Raw genomic sequence first — 7,500 nt, forward strand, 5'->3', positions numbered from 1 at the left:
CTCTGTGTGTCTGTGGTTCCAGCCCCTCCCTCTGTGTGTCTGTGGTTCCTGCCCCTCCCTATGTGTTTTTGGTTCCTGCCCCTCTCTCTGTGTGTCTTTGGTTCCTGCCCCTCCCTCTATGTGTTTTTGGTTCCTTCCCCTCCCTCTGTGTTTTTGGTTCCTGCCCCTCTCTCTGTGTGTCTTTGGTTCCTGCCCCTCTCTATGTGTTTTTGGTTCCTGCCCCTCCCGATGTGTTTTTGGTTCCTGCCCCTCCCTCTGTGTGTCTGTGGTTCCTGCCCCTCCCTATGTGTCTTTGGTTCCTGCCCCTCCCTCTGTGTGTCTGTGGTTCCTGCCCCTCCCTCTGTGTGTCTTTGGTTCCTGCTCCTCCCTCTGTGTGTCTGTGGTTCCTGCCCCTCCCTCTGTGTGTCTGTGGTTCCTGCCCCTCCCTATGTGTGTCTGTGGTTCCTGCCCCTCTCTCTGTGTGTCTTTGGTTCCTGCCCCTCCCTCTGTGTGTCTTTGGTTCCTGCCCCTCCCTATGTGTGTTGTGGTTCCTGCCCCTCTCTCTGTGTGTCTGTGGTTCCTACCCCTCCCTCTGTGTGTCTTTGGTTCCTGCCCCTCCCTCTGTGTGTCTGTGGTTCCTGCCCCTCTCTCTGTGTGTCTTTGGTTCCTGCCCCTCTCTGTGTGTTTTTGGTTCCTGCCCCTCCCTATGTGTTTTTGGTTCCTGCCCCTCTCTCTATGTGTTTTTGGTTCCTGCCCCTCCCTATGTGTTTTTGGTTCCTGCCCCTCTCTCTGTGTGTCTTTGGTTCCTGCCCCTCTCTCTGTGTGTCTGTGGTTCCTGCCCCTCCCTCTGTGTGTCTGTGGTTCCTGCCCCTCCCTATGTGTGTCTGTGGTTCCTGCCCCTCACTATGTGTTTTTGGTTCCTGCCCCTCCCTCTGTGTGTCTGTGGTTCCTGCCCCTCCCTCTGTGTGTCTGTGGTTCCTGCCCCTCCCTATGTGTGTCTGTGGTTCCTGCACCTCACTATGTGTTTTTGGTTCCTGCCCCTCCCTCTGTGTGTCTGTGGTTCCTGCTCCTCCCTTTGTGTGTCTGTGGCTCCCGCCCCTCCCTCTGTGTGTCTGTGGTTCCCACCCCTCCCTATGTGTGTCTTTGGTTCCTGCCCCTCCCTTTGTGTGTCTGTGGTTCCTGCCCCTCTCTCTGTGTGTCTTTGGTTCCTTCCCCTCCCTATGTGTTTTTGGTTCCTGCCCCTCTCTCTGTGTGTCTTTGGTTCCTGCCCCTCCCTCTGTGTGTCTTTGGTTCCTGCCCCTCCCTCTGTGTGTCTTTGGTTCCTGCCCCTCCCTCTGTGTGTCTGTGGTTCCTGCCCCTCTCTCTGTGTGTCTTTGGTTCCTGCCCCTCTCTCTGTGTGTCTGTGGTTCCTGCCCCTCCCTCTGTGTGTCTGTGGTTCCTGCCCCTCCCTCTGTGTGTCTGTGGTTCCTGCCCCTCCTTCTGTGTGTCTGTGGTTCCTGCCCCTCCCTCTGTGTGTCTGTGGTTCCAGCCCCTCCCTCTGTGTGTCTGTGGTTCCTGCCCCTCCCTATGTGTTTTTTGTTCCTGCCCCTCTCTCTGTGTGTCTTTGGTTCCTGCCCCTCCCTCTGTGTGTCTGTGGTTCCTGCCCCTCTCTCTGTGTGTTTTTGGTTCCTGCCCCTCCCTATGTGTTTTTGGTTCCTGCCCCTCTCTCTGTGTGTCTGTGGTTCCTGCCCCTCCCTCTGTGTGTCTTTGGTTCCTGCCCCTCCCTCTGTGTGTCTGTGGTTCCTGCCCCTCTCTCTGTGTGTCTTTGGTTCCTGCCCCTCCCTATGTGTTTTTGGTTCCTGCCCCTCCCTATGTGTTTTTGGTTCCTGCCCCTCTCTCTATGTGTTTTTGGTTCCTGCCCCTCTCTCTGTGTGTCTTTGGTTCCTGCCCCTCTCTATGTGTTTTTGGTTCCTGCCCCTCTCTCTGTGTGTCTTTGGTTCCTGCCCCTCTCTCTGTGTGTCTGTGGTACCATCCCCTCCCTCTGTGTGTCTGTGGTTCCTGCCCCCTCCCTCTGTGTGTCTTTGGTTCCTGCCCCTCCCTCTGTGTTTCTTTGGTTCCTGCCCCTCCCTATGTGTTTTTGGTTCCTGCCCCCTCCCTATGTGTTTTTTGGTTCCTGCCCCCTCTCTGTGTGTCTTTGGTTCCTGCCCCTCTCTGTGTGTCTGTGGTTCCTGCCCCCTCCCTATGTGTTTTTTGGTTCCTGCCCCTCTCTCTGTGTGTCTTTGGTTCCTGCCCCTCCCTATGTGTCTTTGGTTCCTGCCCCTCTCTCTGTGTGTCTTTGGTTCCTGCCCCTCCCTCTGTGTGTCTGTGGTTCCTGCCCCTCTCTCTGTGTGTCTTTGGTTCCTGCCCCTCCCTCTGTGTGTCTGTGGTTCCTGCCCCTCTCTCTGTGTGTCTTTGGTTCCTGCCCCTCCCTCTGTGTGTCTGTGGTTCCAGCCCCTCCCTCTTTGTGTCTGTGGTTCCTGCCCCTCCCTTTGTGTGTCTGTGGCTCCCGCCCCCTCCCTCTGTGTGTCTGTGGTTCCTGCCCCTCCCTATGTGTTTTTGGTTCCTGCCCCTCTCTCTATGTGTCTTTGGTTCCAGCCCCTCCCTCTGTGTGTCTGTGGTTCCAGCCCCCTCCCTCTTTGTGTCTGTGGTTCCAGTCCCTCCCTCTGTGCGTCTGTGGTTCCTGCCCCTCCCTTTGTGTGTCTGTGGCTCCCTGCCCCTCCCTCTGTGTGTCTGTGGTTCCTGCCCCTCCCTATGTGTGTCTGTGGTTCCTGCCCCTCCCTCTGTGTGTCTGTGGTTCCAGCCCCTCCCTCTGTGTGTCTGTGGTTCCTGCCCCCCTCCCTCTGTGTGTCTTTGGTTCCTGCCCCTCTCTCTGTGTGTCTGTGGTTCCTGCCCCTCCCTATGTGTTTTTGGTTCCTGCCCCTCTCTCTGTGTGTCTTTGGTTCCTGCCCCTCCCTCTGTGTGTCTTTGGTTCCTGCCCCTCCCTCTGTGTGTCTTTGGTTCCTGCCCCTCCCTATGTGTTTTTGGTTCCTGCCCCTCTCTCTGTGTGTCTTTGGTTCCTGCCCCTCTCTATGTGTTTTTGGTTCCTGCCCCTCCCTATGTGTTTTTGGTTCCTGCCCCTCTCTATGTGTTTTTGGTTCCTGCCCCTCCCTATGTGTTTTTGGTTCCTGCCCCTCTCTATGTGTTTTTGGTTCCTGCCCCTCCCTCTGTGTGTCTGTGGTTCCTGCCCCCCTCCCTCTGTGTGTCTTTGGTTCCTGCCCCTCCCTCTGTGTGTCTGTGGCTCCCGCCCCTCCCTCTGTGTGTATGTGGTTCCCACCCCTCCCTATGTGTGTCTGTGGTTCCTGCCCCTCTCTCTGTGTGTCTTTGGTTCCTGCCCCTCTCTCTGTGTGTCTGTGGTTCCTGCCCCTCCCTATGTGTTTTTTGTTCCTGCCCCTCTCTCTCTGTGTTTTTGGTTCCTGCCCCTCTCTATGTGTTTTTGGTTCCTGCCCCTCTCTCTATGTGTCTTTGGTTCCTGCCCCTCCCTCTGTGTGTCTGTGGTTCCCCCCGTGTCTCCTCAGACAGGAATGTGGGCGAGCCGTCACGCTGCTACTTTCCTCCCAGAAACACCTTTCAGAGAAACAGAGAGGGAGTCAGGAGCTACAGAGAAACGCCTGTGGGACAAAAGTCACTTGGGTTATCTGCTGAGACATGCCGGCTGAATAAAGACAATGTAAAGATACGACAAACATCATATCATCAGCAGCATCAGCCAGGATAGGCCAATGCTCGGGGCACCGGGAGTCCAAATGATTAAAGATTAACGTTTAACGACAAACACGTTGGAAACCTGTTTAAAAACCTACCGTGAACGCCTGGAAAAGCGCCAAAACAAACAAACAGCAGAAGTCGCAAAAGCAACAACAAAAAATCTGATAAAAAATTGAAAAAACATAAAAATAATAATAAAAAATAAATATATATATAATAATAAAACGTCAATCATACGGGGTTGTTAAAGGGTAAAGAAAATGCCAAAATGCATAAAAAAAAATGTTAAAAAAAAATCTCAAAAACATTAGAGCAATCGTCAAACATATCCACCTAAAAAATAAAAATAAATAAATAAAAAAGTCTAAAAAACAGACAAAAATGTCACTTACAAAAACAAATAGCAGAAGTTGCAAAAGCAACAAAAACAAAAAATATTTAAAAAAAAACGCTGACAAGAAATGACCTCGACAGAAACGTTTAAAAAAACGTCACTCATACCCGTAAAAAACCTGCCAAAATGCAGAAAAAAAAGAGTTTAAAAAATATTTTTAAAAAACATTAAAAACGTCAAACCCGCCTAATAAAAAGTCCTAAAAAAAAAAAAAAAAAAGTCAAAAAAACTCCGACAAAAATATAAAAAAAAACGCTGAATAACAATGTCGGAAAAAAAGTTGAAAATAAAAAATGGCAAAAAAAACAAACAAACAAACAAAAAAAAAAATTTAAAAAAAAACAAACACTAAAACAAACGTCAAACACCTCAAACATACCGGCCTAAAAAAATGTCCTAAAAATGAAAAAAAAAAGTTAAAAAAACGTTGAAAAAAAAAATGTCAAAAATACCAAACAGAAGAACCACAATAAAAGCCGCAAAAGCAACAAAAACATTGAAGAAAGGAACACAAACGTTTAAAAAAAACTCCAACAAAAATACAAAAAAATGTCAAAAAAAAATTTCGGAAAAATCAACAATGTTGAAAAAAAAACTACAAAAAACGTTAAACATACCCGTAAAAATGCCGCAAAATGCAGCCATAAAAAGTTTTTAAAAAAACGTGAAAAATGTCACAAAAACATTAAAACAAACATCAAAAACATCAAACATAACCGCCTAAAAAAAAGTCATATAAATGAAAAAAAAGTCCAAAAAAACCACTGAAAAAAAGGCGGAAAAAAACAATGTTGAAAAAAAAGTTGAAAAAAAAAAATGGCAAAAATACCAAACAGAAGAACCACGAAAAAGCTGCAAAAGCAACAAAAACATTGAAGAAAGGAACAAAAACGTTTAAAAAAAACCCCGTAAAAAAACGTTTAAAAAAACCCGTAAAAAAACATTTAAAAAAACCCGTAAAAAAACGTGAAAAATGTCATAAAAACATTTAAAAAATCGTCAAAAAACGTTAAACATACCCGCCCAAAAAAAAGTCAAAAAACGTCAAAAAAACTTCGAGAAAAATGTAAAAAACATCGGAAAAAACAATGTTGAAAAAAAAGTTGAACATAATGTTGAAACATCATTACAAAAACCCCTGTTTCAAATGTCAGATTAAACATTTGTAGTCTTGCCTCCTCCCCCCCTCGCCCCCTCGCCCCCCCAGATTAATTTGGTGCTGGGTTTAAGTTTGGAGTCAAAGGTCAAAGGTCAAAGGTTGATGAACAGCTGATGTGTGTCTGACCTGCCATGTTGTCCCCGTACTGCTCACGCTGGCTGTTGTGGATGATTGGCCGCTGGTCCTGCAGCTCCGGTATGCTGCCCGGTATCTCCTCCGGTCCCGGCGCCGTGACGGGGACGCGTCCCGGCCGCGGGGACACGGTCAGGTCCTCGGGGCAGGCGGAGACGTTAGTCGTCTCCCAGGCGCCTGACAGGATAACATGATATTTAGTTATGCAAAACATGCAAAGAGTAACTGAGAAATCACCATCACCAAACTCCACCAGACTCCATGTAAATAATCAGGACTTTTATCATCGTAAAACACACTTCATTCAAAGTGGACAGAAACTAAATAAAACTATCAAAAGCCGTCTTGGTTCATCTTTCCACTGTTCCAATAATCACCACTCTGGTTTGGTTGAAATAAACCCTTAATTCACCCATTTACATGTGGAGATATGCTGGCTCTATACACGCTAAAAGTCCTGATTATTTACATGGAGTCTGGTGGAAATATGCTGGCTCTATACACGCTAAAAGTACTGATTATTTACATGGACTCTGGTGGAGATATGCTGGCTCTATACACGCTAAAAGTACTGATTATTTACATGGACTCTGGTGGAGATATGCTGGCTCTATACACGCTAAAAGTCCTGATTATTTACATGGAGTCTGGTGGAAATATGCTGGCTCTATACACGCTAAAAGTCCTGATTATTTACATGGAGTCTGGTGTAGTTTGGTGATGGTGATTTCGGGGCTGTTTCATGTTAAACTAAAAGGATCTTCCTCTTTAACTAAAAGGTCTATCTCTGTAGGGATCCTTTCATAATGTTGTCAGACACTTTTGGTGCTTAATTCAAGTTTTTATTTTTGACGCTTTATTTCACATTTGTGTCACCATGTGGACTACCTGCGAACCCAAATAAATGCCTGTACTGCCTAACGCCGACTTTCTCTCTTATTTGATCTTTTTATCTTTTTGTTGCTTATTCTGACATTATTTTTACAACGTTTTTGTGACTTTTTGGCGTTTTTGACATCTTTGATGAGGTTTTCCTTCAGCTTTTTTGACCCTTTTTTCTTTGTCTTTCTTTGCTTCTTCAACATTTTTCCGTCCCTTTTTGGCTTCTGTTGTCTGATATCTCACAACGAAATGATCAGCTGTTTCACACTCACGTTGTTTGCCTGCAGGCGCCACAGAGTGATGCCTCCCCACTTTCTTTCCCAGGAACGTCAGTGAATAAGATCCATTCTCCGCTCCGGATGCGTTTCCATACATCGTGACGTAAATATATGTGTTGGGTCTTCGTTTAGGAGACGACAGGCGACAGAATCAGTCCGAAAATCTGCAGAGAAAAGGAGTAAACACATTTTAAAGCCACAATGGAGTAAACACAACGATCCTCAACAGATGAGAGACGTTTCCAGTGTTTGAATCTGTATTATGAACTGGTGATGAACCCATCAAACTGTTGGCAGATGTCGATGAGCTCAGGCAGCAGATTGTCTCAGCGACAGTCGACCAGGAGCTCATCGACAGGAAGGACACGGAGTTGTGTCTGTCTTCTCTGCTTGATGTCCACGCTGCTGCGGAGAACTGATCACACCTCTCACTGGGCACGCATTGGCACGAAAAAACCCATGTTTTCCCTGAACGGAGTGATATGGAGTCACTGGAAACCCACATTTGTGACTTTTAAATGACGAGAAACACAAAACATACCGATAACAGCGCTGGAAGAAGTATTCAGATCCTTTACTGCAGTACAAATACTAATACCACACTGTTATAATACTCTGTTACAAGTGTTAAAACTGTGTGTGTGTGTGTGTGTGTGTGTGTGTGTGTGTGTGTGTGTGTGTGTGTGTGTGTGTGTGTGTGTGTGTGTGTGTGTGTATCTGTGTGTGTGTGTGTGTGTGTGTGTGTGTGTGTGTGTGTGTGTGTGTGTGTGTGTGTGTGTGTGTGTGTGTCTCTGTGTGTGTGTGTATCTGTGTGTGTGTGTCTGTGTGTGTGTGTGTGTGTGTGTGTGTGTGTATCTGTGTGTGTGTGTGTGTGTGTGTGTGTGTGTGTGTTTGTGCATCTGTGTGTGTGTGTG

This window comes from Sander vitreus, chromosome 5, assembly GCF_031162955.1.
Source record: "Sander vitreus isolate 19-12246 chromosome 5, sanVit1, whole genome shotgun sequence".
Classification (NCBI taxonomy): domain Eukaryota; kingdom Metazoa; phylum Chordata; class Actinopteri; order Perciformes; family Percidae; genus Sander; species Sander vitreus.